A 16,479-nucleotide genomic window follows, 5' to 3' on the forward strand; every position below is an offset into this window, starting at 1 on the left:
ATTCTCAAGGCCGCAGGGACAGACAGATTACCAGGATGTGTACTGTGAGCATGCGCTAACCAACTGGCAAGTGTCTTCACTGAGATTTTCAACCTGTCCTTGTCAGAGTCTGTAATACCAACATGTTTTAAGCAGACCACCATAGTCCCTGTGCCCAAGAACACTAAGGTAACCTTACTAAATGACTACTGACATGTGGCTCTCAAGTCTGTAGCCATGAAGCGCTTTGAAAGGCTGGTCATGGCTCAGATCAACACCACCATCCCGGAAACCAGAGACCCACTCCAATTTGCATACCGCCCCAACAGATCCACAGATGATGCAATCTCTATTGCACTCCACACTGCCCTTTCCCACCTGGACAAAATGAACACATTTGTGAGAATGCTATTCATTGACTGCACCTCAGTGTTCAACACCATAGGGCTCAAAGCTCATCACTAAGCTAAGGACCATGGGACTAAACTCTGCAACTGGATCCTGGACTTCCTGACGGGCCGCCCCCCGACAGGTGGTAAGGGTAGGTAACAACACATCCACCACACTGATCCTCAACACAGGGGCCCCTCAGGGGTTCGTGCTCAGTCCCCTCCTGTACTCCCTGTTCACTCATGCACGGCCAGGCATGACTCCAACACCATCATAACATTTTCCGATGACAACAGTGGTAGGCCTGATCACCGACAACAATGAGACAGCCTATAGGGAGGAGGTTAGAGTCCTGGCTGTGTGGTGAAGGTACAACAACCTCTCCCTCAACGTGATCAAGACAAAGGAGATGATTGTGGACTACAGGAAAAGGAGGACAGAGCACACCCCCATTCTCATCGATGGGGCTGTAGTGGAGCAGGTTGAGAGCTTCAAGTTCCTTGGTGTCAACATCACCAACAAACTAACATGATCCAAGCACACCAAGACCGTCGTGAAGAGGACACGACAAAACCTATTCCCCCTCAGGAGACTGAAAACATTTGGCATGGGTCCTCAGATCCTCAAAAGGTTCTACAGCTGCACCATCGAAGCATCCTAACTAGTTGCATCACCGCCTGGTATGACAACTGCTTGGCCTCCGGCCGCAAGGCACTACAGAGGGTAGTGTGTACGGCCCAGTACATCACTGGGGCCAAGCTACCTGCCATCCAGGACCTCTATACCAGGCGATGTCAGAGGAAGGCCCTAAAAATTGTCAATGACTCCAGCCACCCTAGTCATAGACTGTTCTCTCTGCTACCGCACGGCAAGCGGTACCGGAGCGCCAAGTCTAGGTCCAAGAGGCTTCTAAACAGCTTCTACCCCCAAGCCATAAGACTCCTGAACGCCTAATCAAGTGGCCACCCAGACTATTTGCATTGCCCCCCCCTTTACACTGCTGCTACTCTCTGTTATTATCTATGCATAATCACTTTAATAACTCTACCTACATGTACATACTACCTCAACTAACCAGTGCACCCACACATCGACTCTGTACCGGTACCCCCTGTATATAGTCTCGCTATTGTTATTTTAGTGCTGCTCTTTAATTACTTGTTACTTTTATCTCTTATTCTTATCGGTTACTTTTGAAACTGCATTGATGGTTAAGGTCTTGTCAGTAAGCATTTCACTGTAAGGTCTACTACACCTGTTGTACATTTCACTGTAAGGTCTACTACACCTGTTGTATTTAGCATTTCACTGTAAGGTCTACTACACCTGTTGTATTCAGCATTTCACTGTAAGGTCTACTACACCTGTTGTATTCAGCATTTCACTGTAAGGTCTACTACACCTGTTGTACATTTCACTGTAAGGTCTACTACACCTGTTGTATTCAGCATTTCACTGTAAGGTCTACTACACCTGTTGTATTCAGCATTTCACTGTAAGGTCTACTACACCTGTTGTATTCATTTCACTGTAAGGTCTACTACACCTGTTGTATTCAGCATTTCACTGTAAGGTCTACTACACCTGTTGTATTCAGCATTTCACTGTGAGGTCTACTACACCTGTTGTATTCAGCATTTCACTGTAAGGTCTACTACACCTGTTGTATTCATTTCACTGTAAGGTCTACTACACCTGTTGTATTCAGCATTTCACTGTAAGGTCTACTACACCTGTTGTATTCAGCATTTCACTGTAAGGTCTACTACACCTGTTGTATTCAGCATTTCACTGTAAGGTCTACTACACCTGTTGTATTCATTTCACTGTAAGGTCTACTACACCTGCTGTATTCAGCATTTCACTGTAAGGTCTACTACACCTGTTGTATTCAGCATTTCACTGTAAGGTCTACTACACCTGTTGTATTCAGCATTTCACTGTAAGGTCTACTATACCTGTTGTATTCAGCATTTCACTGTGAGGTCTACTACACCTGTTGTATTCAGCATTTCACTGTGAGGTCTACTACACCTGTTGTATTCAGCATTTCACTGTAAGGTCTACTACACCTGTTGTATTCAGCATTTCACTGTAAGGTCTACTACACCTGTTGTATTCAGCATTTCACTGTGAGGTCTACTACACCTGTTGTATTCAGCATTTCACTGTAAGGTCTACTACACCTGTTGTATTCAGCATTTCACTGTAAGGTCTACTACACCTGTTGTATTCAGCAGTTCACTGTAAGGTCTACTACACCTGTTGTATTCAGCATTTCACTGTAAGGTCTACTACACCTGTTGTATTCAGCATTTCACTGTAAGGTCTACTACACCTGTTGTACATTTCACTGTAAGGTCTACTACACCTGTTGTATTCAGCATTTCACTGTAAGGTCTACTACACCTGTTGTATTCAGCATTTCACTGTAAGGTCTACTACACCTGTTGTATTCATTTCACTGTAAGGTCTACTACACCTGTTGTATTCAGCATTTCACTGTAAGGTCTACTACACCTGTTGTATTCAGCATTTCACTGTGAGGTCTACTACACCTGTTGTATTCAGCATTTCACTGTAAGGTCTACTACACCTGTTGTATTCATTTCACTGTAAGGTCTACTACACCTGTTGTATTCAGCATTTCACTGTAAGGTCTACTACACCTGTTGTATTCAGCATTTCACTGTAAGGTCTACTACACCTGTTGTATTCAGCATTTCACTGTAAGGTCTACTACACCTGTTGTATTCAGCATTTCACTGTAAGGTCTACTACACCTGTTGTATTCAGCATTTCACTGTAAGGTCTACTACACCTGTTGTATTCAGCATTTCACTGTGAGGTCTACTACACCTGTTGTATTCAGCATTTCACTGTGAGGTCTACTACACCTGTTGTATTCAGCATTTCACTGTAAGGTCTACTACACCTGTTGTATTCAGCATTTCACTGTAAGGTCTACTACACCTGTTGTATTCAGCGTTTCACTGTGAGGTCTACTACACCTGTTGTATTCAGCATTTCACTGTAAGGTCTACTACACCTGTTGTATTCAGCATTTCACTGTAAGGTCTACTACACCTGTTGTATTCAGCATTTCACTGTAAGGTCTACTACACCTGTTGTATTCAGCATTTCACTGTGAGGTCTACTACACCTGTTGTATTCAGCATTTCACTGTGAGGTCTACTACACCTGTTGTATTCAGCATTTCACTATAAGGTCTACTACACCTGTTGTATTCAGCATTTCACTGTAAGGTCTACTACACCTGTTGTATTCATCATTTCACTGTAAGGTCTACTACACCTGTTGTATTTAGCATTTCACTGTAAGGTCTACTAGACCTGTTGTATTCAGCATTTCACTGTAAGGTCTACTACACCTGTTGTATTCAGCATTTCACTGTAAGGTCTACTAGACCTGTTGTATTCGGCACATGTGACTCACAGAATTTGATTTGATATGGTCTAGGCAGGCTAAGCGAATGCTAAAAGTATTTGTAAAGACTTCAGATAGTATTTGAAGCCAGGTCTGCTCTCCTCCTGCCTGCTGCTCCCACCCCTCATATGGAGAGGACCTGACACCTGGTGTGCCTTCTCCCTGCAGTGGAGAGCTCTGGCTGGACACACTGGGAAACAGATCATGTCATAATGTCGTATACAGAAACCATTAAAGCATGAGGGTGATCTAAGAACTGCTGTGTCTAATATCAAGTGACTACCAAAGAGAATATACATACAATATACAATCTCAATACTCAGTGTAATCCTTTAGCAAGCTCTGTAACATTCTGGACAGGTCCCAGGTTGGTTAGGCCCAGCAGTAAGTCGTTTAGATTATACAACACGAACACAAAAGTCCGAGTAAGTACTCACAAGATGTCAGAAAAGCCGTCTGGCTCCGTTTATAAATTGCCGGAAACGTTCAATCCCAAAACGAATGTTTTTCCGTATACTGGCAAATAATTTTTTACTTCTGAACAATTGTCCTATTTTAAAGTAACACGACTTTCTCCATGCATCGTCTATGTGTGCCACCTCTGTCCGCCTGTCTGTCTGACACAGATAAATAGAAGGAGTAAGAGGTGTCACTGTTGAGTTAGCCCACCATTCAGAGGGAGAGTAACAACCCATTCAGATGGCTGGGACACAAATAGAACCATGACACATCATATGACCGACCAGCTGTGATGACAGAACACACCTCTCTCTCTCTCCCCCGCTCTCACTCTTCCCCTCCATCCCTCTCTCTCTCTCCCCCCCTCTCCTTGACCGACAGTAGCCCATTCCTGTCGGGATACCTTGACTACACACACACACACACACACACACACACACACTTCACTGAAACAAGCTAACCATTAAAACGGGAAAAGGGAGATACACTGGGTGAGTCCCAAAAAAAATAGTTATTTCTCCTGAAGTGTACACTCATTCACTACTTCCCATGAATCAGAAAGCAGTGTAACTGTGAAGGGTTTTTCCACCATACTTCTTATACCAGTCATTTTATTTCAACTCAGTGAAGGGACGTGGACACACTGGGAGAAAGGAGAGATAATTAGGACTTGGATCTCCACGTGGTGTTAAAATGTCTCTTATCCGTCCACCGTGTTCGCAATGTGACCACATTTCCTGATACCTTCCTGTAAATGCAAACGATTTGAGATATCCTTTCAAAAATAATATTGATTTATTTTAAGAAACTTATTGATGCCTTAAGTCGATGCTTTTAGACGGAGATATAACGACGATTTAAATGGTTTCACTGTCTTAGATCTGCGAACACTTGTAAGATATCCAGATAACAAATGGGTCACTGACTGGAGGTGGGCAGGAAGATCACAACGCATGTTGTAATCGTCTTCGCCCGTCTATAAAACGTGGACACAATCAAATGTGGACAAGATTAGGGCAAAGGACGCATGTTAGAACCAAGTATAAACGGGGGTTTCAAAGGACACATGTTAGAACCAGGTATAAGCGGGGCTTGCGATAGATCTGTATCCTAATTCCTTTAAGCTTCCAAATAATGACATCTAACCTCACCTCAACAGAAAAGTAGGATCAATTCAATCAACTGACATCTCATGAGGCCATAGGCTAAACCACAAATGGGTACTATTTGGGGTGGTGAAATAGTCCCATCGTATTCTCCCCATTCCTATCAGCAAATACATAGACTTTTCACACATTATATACCTGCAATATTGGGCTGGCAGTGGAATGTATACAATGTGTCACTCAAAGCATTGTCCAATGTAATGGGTCCATCTGAAATCCACCTGACTTCGATGGCCAACAAAGTCCAGCTAAACTAAACTAGTTATCCACATCAATGTCCAGTATTCCAGCTCCTAGAGAGACAAAGTCTCCAGGGCTGAACGTTTAGCATTCTTTCACAAGGGCAGAAGGGACATGAACAGTGGAACAGGACAGTGTTCCAAAAGGGATATTTCCTATTGGCCCTTGTCAAAATTACTGCTCTACATATGGAACAGGGTGTCGACAGAGAGAGAGAGAGAGAGAAACGGCTCTCATGCCCTCGTGCCTCACATGCTGTGGTAAGGCTAAATAAAGAGGTTGGCCCGGGAAGGGCCCGGCCCCCTTCTCCACCAATCACATAGCAGGGCACCTGCCGCTGGCTGGCATATGGGGAACTTGGGTAAATTGGGATCGGCGGTGGGGGTGACTTTGGTCACATGCATCAGTTTCCAGCATTTACAGTCAAAAGTTTGGACACACCTACCCAGTCCAGGATTTTACATTGCAGAATAATAGTGAAGACATCAAACCTATAAAATTATCTTGTAACCAAAAAAGTATTAAACACATCAAAGTATATTTGAGATTTTTCAAAGTAGCCACCCGTTGCCTTGATGACAGCTTTGCACACTCTTGGCATTCTCTCAACCAGCTTCACCTGGAATGATTTTCCAACAGCCTTGAAGGAGTTCCCACATATGCTTAGCACTTGTTGGCTGCTTTTCCTTCACTCTGTAGTCCAACTCATCCCAAACCATCTCAATTGGGTTGAGGTCGGGTGATTGTGGAGGCCAGGTCATCTGATGCAGGACTCCATCACTCTCGCCCAGGGCAGCTGAATTGTGTGCATCCACCGCAAACAGCGCGGAAAAAAATGAACGCATCATTGGGTTTACTACAGAAAGGATTGGTGATCGACTGGAGATGCCTTGGCTGAACACTGCACTAGGTACTAGGTAGTACACTAGGTACATAGGGTGCCTGTTGGTGACCACTGCACTAGGTACATATGGTACTTGTTGGGACACAGACATTGACACTAGGTTGGCAGCCAGAAACACGGAAGGTTACAAACAGGCTATAGATCCTCCAGCTGTTAGGCATGTGACACAAAACAAATGGTGTAATGCATTGAGTCAAGCTTAGCGTGTGACCCGCTTCACAACCCAAATAAATATTACTTAAACAACTGCTGTTAGCTGGACTCTGAACTTCTGAAGGACAACAGAACCCTGTCCATCCCCCTCTCCCCAATCCTCCCCTTCTGACCCATCTCCACATCCGCCCCTCTCCCCCCTCCGCCCCTCTCCCCCTTCCACCCCTCCGACTCCTCTCCCCCCTCCGCCCCTCTCCCCCTTCCACCCCTCCGACGACTCTCCCTCCTCCGACTCCTCTCCCCCTTCCCCCCCTCTGACTCCTCTCCCCCAATCTGCCCTTCTTCGCCTCATGACACTACTGGGCAAGCTCAAAACAAAGTGCCAAGTGAGGGGGGGAACTAAAGCGACAGCTCCATGAGCTATGAGGCCTTTCCTTTTCCTGGGATTCTGTCCATATTAACACTCAGCCTGCCTGGCTGCCTGGGGGCCGGACGGCTGTGCCCTTTCCACTTTATAGCTAAAGACAAAGAGGCCGAACACAGGACTAATGAGTACACTGACACAACAGACATAGTAACATGGTATAGATCAGAACACTAAGTCCAGGACTAAGAGCACAGAACACAGAGACACTAAAACTGAACTCTGCCACAGACAAACAACAGTCTGTACATCAGTAGGAACACATAGTACCAAGGTTATACTTTTATCTCTAGAATGCTATAGCTAAAGACAATAAGACAGTCGGGGTAAATGAAGGTGGTGATTTAACTGCTCTGTGGGGTATCAAGTTGGCCTAGAGAACAGGCAATGTATCAGTTTTGATATATTGCTGGGCTAGTTGATTGCTAGTTAGTTGATTGCTAGTTAGTTGATTGCTAGTTAGTTGATTGCTAGTTAGTTGATTGCTAGTTAGTTGACTGCTTTACCAGGTATTTTTAATCCTGATCAGACAGGTTTTTTACATGGACGATACAAAAAATAACATCATGAAAAATAAGAAGCCAGGAATTGTATTTATAGCGGATTTTGAAAAGGCATCTGATAAAGTAAGACTGGGTTTTATTTATAAATGCCTGGATTTTTTTCAATTTTGGTAATTATCTTATAAAATGGGTAAAGATAATGTATAGCAGGTGTAAAATAGTAGATAACGGCTACTTCGCAGAGAGTTTTGAATTGACAAGAGGAGTTAAACAATATGTCACCATATCTACCCGTTATGGCCATCGAAATGCTATTAAAATCAGATCCAATAACAACGTTAGAGGATTAGAAATACAAGGCTTAAAAACAAAGGTGTCCTCTGTCACCATATATATTCGTTATGGCCATCGGAATGCTAGCTATTAACCTCTAGCGACGAGCAATCCCGTATCCGGGAGCGTAATCATATCCTCAAGCGCATTACCATAACGCAACTTTTCCTATTCATGAACATCGCAAATGAAATGAAATAAATATATTCAAACACAAGCTTAGCCTTTTGTTAACAACACTGTCATCTCAGATTTTCTAAATATGCGTTACAGCCAACGCTAGACAAGCATTTGTGTAAGTTTATCATGGCATAATGCTATGCTAGGCTCTGCTGGCAGCAGGCAACATTTTCACAAAAATAAGAAAAGCAACCAAATTAAATCATTTACCTTTGAAGAACTTCAGATGCTTTCACTCAGGAGACTCCCAGTTAGATAGCAAATGTTCCTTTTTTCCAAAAATAATATTTTTGTAGGTAAAACTGTCAAGTTTGTTCATCCTGCTTGGCTGAGAAATCGACCGAAAAATACTTCAACTATAACACCAAACTTTTTTCAAAATTTGCTCCATAATATCGACAGAAACACGGCAAACACTGTTTAGGATCCATCCTCAAGGTGTTTTTAACATGTATTCGATAATATATCCGTCGAGGCAGTTGGTTTCTCATAGTAAACGATTGGAAAAATGGCTACCTCAGTATTTTACGCAAGGTTTTCTCTGGGAGACACCATGCGACCACTCGCCCTATATGGTCTCTTACAGCCATTCTCCAATGGAAATGCCTAAAAAGACGTGACAATGCTGTAGACACCTTGGGGAAAACGTGGAAAACGTAAGCTGACTACTAGCTCCTTCACAGCCATATAAGCAGTCATTGGCATGAGGCGGTTTAAAAAAATGCGGCACTTCCTGGTTGGATTTTTATCAGGGTTTTTTCTGTAACATCAGTTCTGTGGCACTCACAGACAATATCTTTGCAGTTTTGGGAACGTGGTAACTTTTCTGTACTCTCTTGGACTAAAACCTAATTATGATAAGTACAATATTACGTATTGGATCTTTAAAAAAATACAACTTTTACATTACCTTGCAGCTTACCTATAAAATGGGCTGATGACGTAGACATACTTGGTATTCGTATCACAAAAGATTTAAGCTCTCCACAATGAATTTCAACAGAAAACTTGTAAAAATAGACAAGATCCTGCAACCATGGAGAGGTAAATAACTGTATATTTATGGAAAAATTTGCCCTGATTAACTCCTCAGTCATAACTCAAGTTTACTCACTTACTTATGGCGCTGCCTACTCCTGGTGATTAGTGTTTAAAAACATCTGAGTAAAACATATTTAGCTAAACCCGACAAAATAAAACGAGCCTATCTATATAATGAATGTGAATTGGGTGGGTTGAGATTATTAAATATAAAAACACTAAACCTCTCTCTAAAAGCTTCACTCATTCAAAAGTTTTACTTGAACCCTAAATGGTTCTTAAGTAGATTAATAAGAAAAGCTCAATCATTGTTTAAAAATGGCCTTTTTTGTCTTTGTGCAGATTGCCATGTCTCAGGTTTCGATTAATTGAAAATGATACTTTTTTCTAAGTATCTCTCTTTTTCAAACAAGCATTGCAGAGCAGGCTACAATTTCAATTCCATCCCACTATAAAGATAGAACAAATATTATGGCTGAACTCAAATGTGCTGGTTGATGAAATACCCATATTTATGGGAAAGATGTTTGAAAAGGGTATTTTGTTCTTAAATGATCATGTAAATTGTAATGGTAGAGTTATGTCCTTCATGGAGTTATCAGAATTGTACGGGAAGGTCTGCTCAATCCAAGAGAACAACCAATTGATTACAGCATTACCCCAAAACTGGAGGAGGCAGGGAACTGGTCTGTCTGCCCAATATAAAGGATCAAAACTGGAGGAGGAATAAAAATAGCATAAATAGGAAAGTATACCAGTCTAATTTGAGGACCAGGATGTTTTATAGCTGTGCCATACAGATTGCAAAATAGTTGGGAAGAGATTTTTGATTCCATGGTATGAGTTGATATTTAAAACAACACAAGATTCAAGACTTCAAGACTTCGTGCTTTTCAGCTAAAATTATTATATAGAATTCTTGCCACCAACAAAACGTTGAATATTTGGGGCATAAAATCATCGAAGCTCTGCAGATTTTGTTGTGAGGATACAGAATCAACAGACCATTTATTTTGGTATTGCCCTCAGGTAGCCTGTTTCTGGTCTCAGGTTCAGGAATAGCTGTAAATGTAGAACATTGATCTAAAATTGACCCTAGAAATAGTACTGTTAGGAGATCTGGAGAGACCGGGTCAGTCAATTACTAATATACTAATACTCTTAGTAAAAGTATTTATCTTCAACACGCAATCTGTGGATTCTATCCGATTAGATAGATTGAAATTGTACGTTAAACATCATAGCATAGTTGAAAGATATGTGTTGAGTACAAACACAAAGTGGGTGGCCAGCAGAGATAGATGGGATGGGCTGAGGGAAGCTGAGGGTTGGGCTGAGGGAAGCTGAGGGTTGGGATGAGGGATGGGCTGAGGGAAGCTGAGGGTTGGGCTGAGGGAAGCTGAGGGTTGGGATGGGATGGGCTGAGGGAAGCTGAGGGTTGGGATGGGATGGGCTGAGGGAAGCTGAGGGTTGGGCTGAGGGAAGCTGAGGGTTGGGATGGGATGGGCTGAGGGAAGCTGGGGGTTGGGATGGGCTGAGGGAAGCTGAGGGTTGGGATGGGCTGAGGGAAGCTAAGAGTTGGGATGGGATGGGGGAAGCTGAGGGTTGGGATGGGATGTAGTGTTTGTCCTTCATGTTCTAATACTTTAATGTTACCCCTTCCTTGTTTTTTGTAATAAATAATTATATAAAATAAAAGTTAGTTGATTGCTAGTTAGTTGATTGCTAGTTAGTTGATTGCTAAGTTAGTTGAGTTGATTGCTAAGTTAGTTGAGTTGATTGCTAGTTAGTTGATTGCTAAGTTAGTTGAGTTGATTGCTAAGTTAGTTGAGTTGATTGCTAAGTTAGTTGAGTTGATTGCTAGTTAGTTGATTGCTAAGTTAGTTGAGTTGATTGCTAAGTTAGTTGATTGCTAGTTAGTTGATTGCTAAGTTAGATGAGTTGATTGCTAAGTTAGTTGAGTTGATTGCTAAGTTAGTTGAGTTGATTGCTAAGTTAGTTGATTGCTAGTTAGTTGATTGCTAAGTTAGTTGATTGCTAAGTTAGTTGAGTTGATTGCTAAGTTAGTTGATTGCTAGTTAGTTGATTGCTAAGTTAGTTGAGTTGATTGCTAAGTTAGTTGAGTTGATTGCTAAGTTAGTTGAGTTGATTGCTAGTTAGTTGATTGCTAAGTTAGTTGAGTTGATTGCTAAGTTAGTTGAGTTGATTGCTAAGTTAGTTGAGTTGATTGCTAGTTAGTTGATTGCTAAGTTAGTTGAGTTGATTGCTAAGTTAGTTGAGTTGATTGCTAAGTTAGTTGATTGCTAGTTAGTTGATTGCTAAGTTAGATGAGTTGATTGCTAAGTTAGTTGAGTTGATTGCTAAGTTAGTTGAGTTGATTGCTAAGTTAGTTGAGTTGATTGCTAAGTTAGTTGATTGCTAGTTAGTTGATTGCTAAGTTAGTTGAGTTGATTGCTAAGTTAGTTGAGTTGATTGCTAAGTTAGTTGATTGCTAGTTAGTTGATTGCTAAGTTAGTTGATTGCTAGTTAGTTGATTGCTAAGTTAGTTGAGTTGATTGCTAAGTTAGTTGAGTTGATTGCTAAGTTAGTTGAGTTGATTGCTAAGTTAGTTGAGTTGATTGCTAAGTTAGTTGATTGCTAGTTAGTTGATTGCTAAGTTAGATGAGTTGATTGCTAAGTTAGTTGAGTTGATTGCTAAGTTAGTTGAGTTGATTGCTAAGTTAGTTGAGTTGATTGCTAAGTTAGTTGATTGCTAGTTAGTTGATTGCTAAGTTAGTTGAGTTGATTGCTAAGTTAGTTGAGTTGATTGCTAAGTTAGTTGAGTTGATTGCTAAGTTAGTTGATTGCTAAGTTAGTTGATTGCTAGTTAGTTGATTGCTAAGTTAGTTGAGTTGATTGCTAAGTTAGTTGAGTTGATTGCTAAGTTAGTTGAGTTGATTGCTAAGTTAGTTGAGTTGATTGCTAAGTTAGTTGATTGCTAAGTTAGTTGATTGCTAGTTAGTTGATTGCTAGTTAGTTGATTGCTAAGTTAGTTGAGTTGATTGCTAAGTTAGTTGAGTTGATTGCTAAGTTAGTTGATTGCTAAGTTAGTTGATTGCTAGTTAGTTGATTGCTAAGTTAGTTGAGTTGATTGCTAAGTTAGTTGAGTTGATTGCTAAGTTAGTTGAGTTGATTGCTAAGTTAGTTGATTGCTAGTTAGTTGATTGCTAAGTTAGTTGAGTTGATTGCTAAGTTAGTTGAGTTGATTGCTAAGTTAGTTGAGTTGATTGCTAAGTTAGTTGAGTTGATTGCTAAGTTAGTTGAGTTGATTGCTAAGTTAGTTGATTGCTAGTTAGTTGATTGCTAAGTTAGATGAGTTGATTGCTAAGTTAGTTGAGTTGATTGCTAAGTTAGTTGAGTTGATTGCTAAGTTAGTTGAGTTGATTGCTAAGTTAGTTGATTGCTAGTTAGTTGATTGCTAGTTAGTTGATTGCTAAGTTAGTTGATTGCTAAGTTAGTTGAGTTGATTGCTAAGTTAGTTGAGTTGATTGCTAAGTTAGTTGAGTTGATTGCTAAGTTAGTTGAGTTGATTGCTAAGTTAGTTGATTGCTAGTTAGTTGATTGCTAAGTTAGATTAGTTGATTGCTAAGTTAGTTGAGTTGATTGCTAAGTTAGTTGAGTTGATTGCTAAGTTAGTTGAGTTGATTGCTAAGTTAGTTGAGTTGATTGCTAAGTTAGTTGATTGCTAGTTAGTTGATTGCTAAGTTAGATGAGTTGATTGCTAAGTTAGTTGAGTTGATTGCTAAGTTAGTTGAGTTGATTGCTAAGTTAGTTGAGTTGATTGCTAAGTTAGTTGAGTTGATTGCTAAGTTAGTTGAGTTGATTGCTAAGTTAGTTGAGTTGATTGCTAAGTTAGTTGAGTTGATTGCTAAGTTAGTTGATTGCTAGTTAGTTGATTGCTAAGTTAGATGAGTTGATTGCTAAGTTAGTTGAGTTGATTGCTAAGTTAGTTGAGTTGATTGCTAAGTTAGTTGAGTTGATTGCTAAGTTAGTTGAGTTGATTGCTATGTTAGTTGATTGCTATGTTAGTTGATTGCTAAGTTAGTTGACTGCTAAGTTAGTTGACTGCTAAGTTAGTTGAATAACAAACTAGGGCCAAGTTATTTTTGCTCAGCTCTCATGGAAGAACTCCTTGCCCAGCCCAGGTGGTACATGTCACAACACCAACTTCTCAGGATGAACCTTCATATACAAGTGTTGCTATTGGCTCCTCAATAACAGTGTTATGTTCCTTAGTGGGTGCTGTGCTATTGGGTCCTCAATAACAGTGTTATGTACCATAGTGGGAGCTGTGCTATTGGCTCCTCAATAACAGTGTTATGTTCCTTAGTGAGTGCTGTGCTATTGGGTCCTCAATAACAGTGTTATGTTCCTTAGTGGGTGCTGTGCTATTGGGTCCTCAATAACAGTGTTATGTTCCATAGTGGGTGCTGTGCTATTGGCTCCTCAATAACAGTGTTATGTTCCTTAGTGGGTGCTGTGCTATTGGGTCCTCAATAACAGTGTTATGTACCATAGTGGGAGCTGTACTATTGGCTCCTCAATAACAGTGTTATGTTCCTTAGTGAGTGCTGTGCTATTGGCTCCTCAATAACAGTGTTATGTTCCTTAGTGAGTGCTGTGCTATTGGCTCCTCAATAACAGTGTTATGTTCCTTAGTGAGTGCTGTGCTATTGGCTCCTCAATAACAGTGTTATGTTCCTTAGTGGGTGCTGTGCTATTGGGTCCTCAATAACAGTGTTATGTTCCTTAGTGGGTGCTGTGCTATTGGGTCCTCAATAACAGTGTTATGTTCCATAGTGGGTGCTGTGCTATTGGGTCCTCAATAACAGTGTTATGTTCCATAGTGGGTGCTGTACTATTGGGTCCTCAATAACAGTGTTATGTTCCTTAGTGGGTGCTGTGCTATTGGGTCCTCAATAACAGTGTTATGTTCCATAGTGAGTGCTGTGCTATTGGGTCCTCAATAACAGTGTTATGTTCCTTAGTGGGTGCTGTATAGCTTGGTGCAATCGTCAGCAAGCAGTTTGTTAGGACACACAAGCGTAAAGTTACCTGCTTTACCTGTAACAGTGCAGAGAGAACATTCCTCTAGAGACACACAGACTGAATTGAAATTTGCTGCTCTGTAGGTCTAGCGAGAAAACATTTTTTTGAAATAGGAAGGTACTACCTAGCTGAACCAAATATAATGTTTTTGTCCCGTTGGAGATTCGGGAGACAGACGAAGGAATGCGTAAACGTTCAAAAAAGAAAGAAATTAAGCCCAAATTACGGCGTGCCGTGTATAGGCACGGGGACGAAGAACAAACAAAAGAGTACCTCGAATAAATAACAAAACACGCGCATTTTTATTTTATTTAACTAGGCAAGTCAGTTAAGAACAAATTCTTATTTTCAATGACGGCCTAGGAACAGTGGGTTAACTGGTCTAGGAACAGTGGGTTAACTGGTCTAGGAACAGTGGGTTAACTGGTCTAGGAACAGTGGGTTAACTGGTCTAGGAACAGTGGGTTAACTGCCTTGTTCAAGGGGCAGAATTACAGATTTTTTACCTTGTCAGCTCGGAGATTCAATCTTGAAACCTTTCGGTTACAAGTCCAACGCTCTAGCCACTAGGCTACCTGCCTCCTCTAACCACTAGGCTACCTGCCTCCTCTAACCACTAGGCTACCTGCCTCCTCTAACCACTAGGCTACCTGCCGCCCCATGATTAACACACGGGTCTGCGACCTCCACCATGGCACGAAAGCCCAAAATCACACAGCACAGGTACTCACAAGCACCAACGGACATTGTAAAAATAACGGGACAGCTCAATGGAAACCGAAGGGCACACTTACACAAGTACTTATCCGTGGGAACAGGGGACAGGTGTGCGTAATGAAAGTTCCGGAGGGATCCGTGACAGATTTTTCCCATTCCCATTCCATAACATTTTACGACGCATGTGTACCCTCCTGAACATGGCCTTGGTGGTTAGTGTATATTTTGGCGTTTGGCTGCTGTACAGATTCCCAGAGCTGTGAGGGTGTGGGCAGTCTGCTGTGGCCTGATAAACACAAAGAAACAAACCCAGCTCTGGGGAGTTTAGAAAAATGTCTTACTCTGTGGTCTTACGCTCATTGTCAAATCACGCTGGACAAACAGAGTGTAAACAACAGAAAGGACACTGAATAGGCTCCCAATTAAACACCTTTAATTACCAACTCGAAAGGGGCATTTTTCAGAAAGAAAAATGCGTCTTGTTTCAGCTGTCCAAACATATTTTTATGTGCGTGGAAGTGTTGAAAAAAATAAACATATTATATAGTAATAATTGTATTAAAAATATTAGTGGGGATGGTAACGTTTAATGACTGTTGCCCAGAAGCAGTAGCAGTAGTGGTGGTAGTGGTAGTAACAGTAGTCGTAGGAGTACTGGTAGTAGTAGCATCAGTAGCAGTGGTAGTATCAGTAGTAGTAGTAACAGTAACAGTAGTAGTAGCATCAGTAGCATCAGTAGTAGTGGTGGTAGTAGCAGTAGTAGTAACAGTAGCAGTAGTAGCAGTAGTAGTAGTAACAGTAACAGTAGTAGTAGTAGTAGTAGTACCAGTAACAGCAGTAGTAGTAGTAGCACAGTAGCAATAGCAGTAGAAGTAGTAGCAGTAGTAGTAGCAGTAGTAACAGTAGCAGTAGTAGCACAGTACTAGTAGAAGTAGTAGTAGTAGTAGCAGCAGTAGTAGTAACAGTACTAGTAGTAGTAGTAGCAGTAGTAGTAACAGTACTAGTAATAGCGGTAGAAGTAGTAGCAGTAGTACAAGTAACAGTAGTAGCACAGTAGTAGTAGAAGTAGAAGTAGTAGTAACAGTAGTAGTAGTAGAGGTAGCAGTAGTAGTAGTAACAGTAGTAGTAGTAGTAGCAGTAGTAACAGTAGTAGTAGTAGTAACAGTAGTAGTAGTAGTAACAGTAGTAGTAGTAGTAACATTACTAGTAGTAGTAGTAACAGTAGTAGTAGTAGTAGCAGTAGTAACAGTAGTAGTAACAGTAGTAGTAGTAGTAGTAACAGTAGTAGTAGTAGTAGTAACAGTACTAGTAGTAGTAGAGGTAGCAGTAGTAGTAACAGTAGTAGTAACAGTAGTAGTAGTACCAGTACTAGTAGTAGTAACAGTAGTAGTAGTAGCAGTAGTAACAGTAGTAGTAGTAGTAGTAGTAGTAACAGTAGTAGTAGTAGTAGTAGTA

General features: G+C 41.2%; 1 protein-coding gene across 5 annotated transcripts in view; it reads right to left on the reverse strand.

Moving 5' to 3' along the window:
* Positions 1-16,479, reverse strand: part of LOC110507241 (high affinity cationic amino acid transporter 1) — a 62,921-nt gene that overhangs the window by 26,330 nt on the left and 20,112 nt on the right. Inside the window, exon 1 of one of the 5 annotated variants that reach the window (XM_090224110.1) lies at positions 4,254-4,444. The exons of 3 other annotated variants lie outside the window; for them this stretch is intronic. The gene's annotated coding sequence lies outside the window, so the exon portion shown is untranslated. Of the gene's footprint in view, positions 1-4,253; positions 4,445-16,479 lie in introns of those variants that run through there. One more of the 5 variants, XM_090224108.1, reaches the window with a different exon arrangement.

The sequence above is a fragment of the Oncorhynchus mykiss genome, chromosome 27 (assembly GCF_057628025.1).
Source record: "Oncorhynchus mykiss isolate SJ-2025 chromosome 27, ASM5762802v1, whole genome shotgun sequence".
Lineage (NCBI taxonomy): Eukaryota > Metazoa > Chordata > Actinopteri > Salmoniformes > Salmonidae > Oncorhynchus > Oncorhynchus mykiss.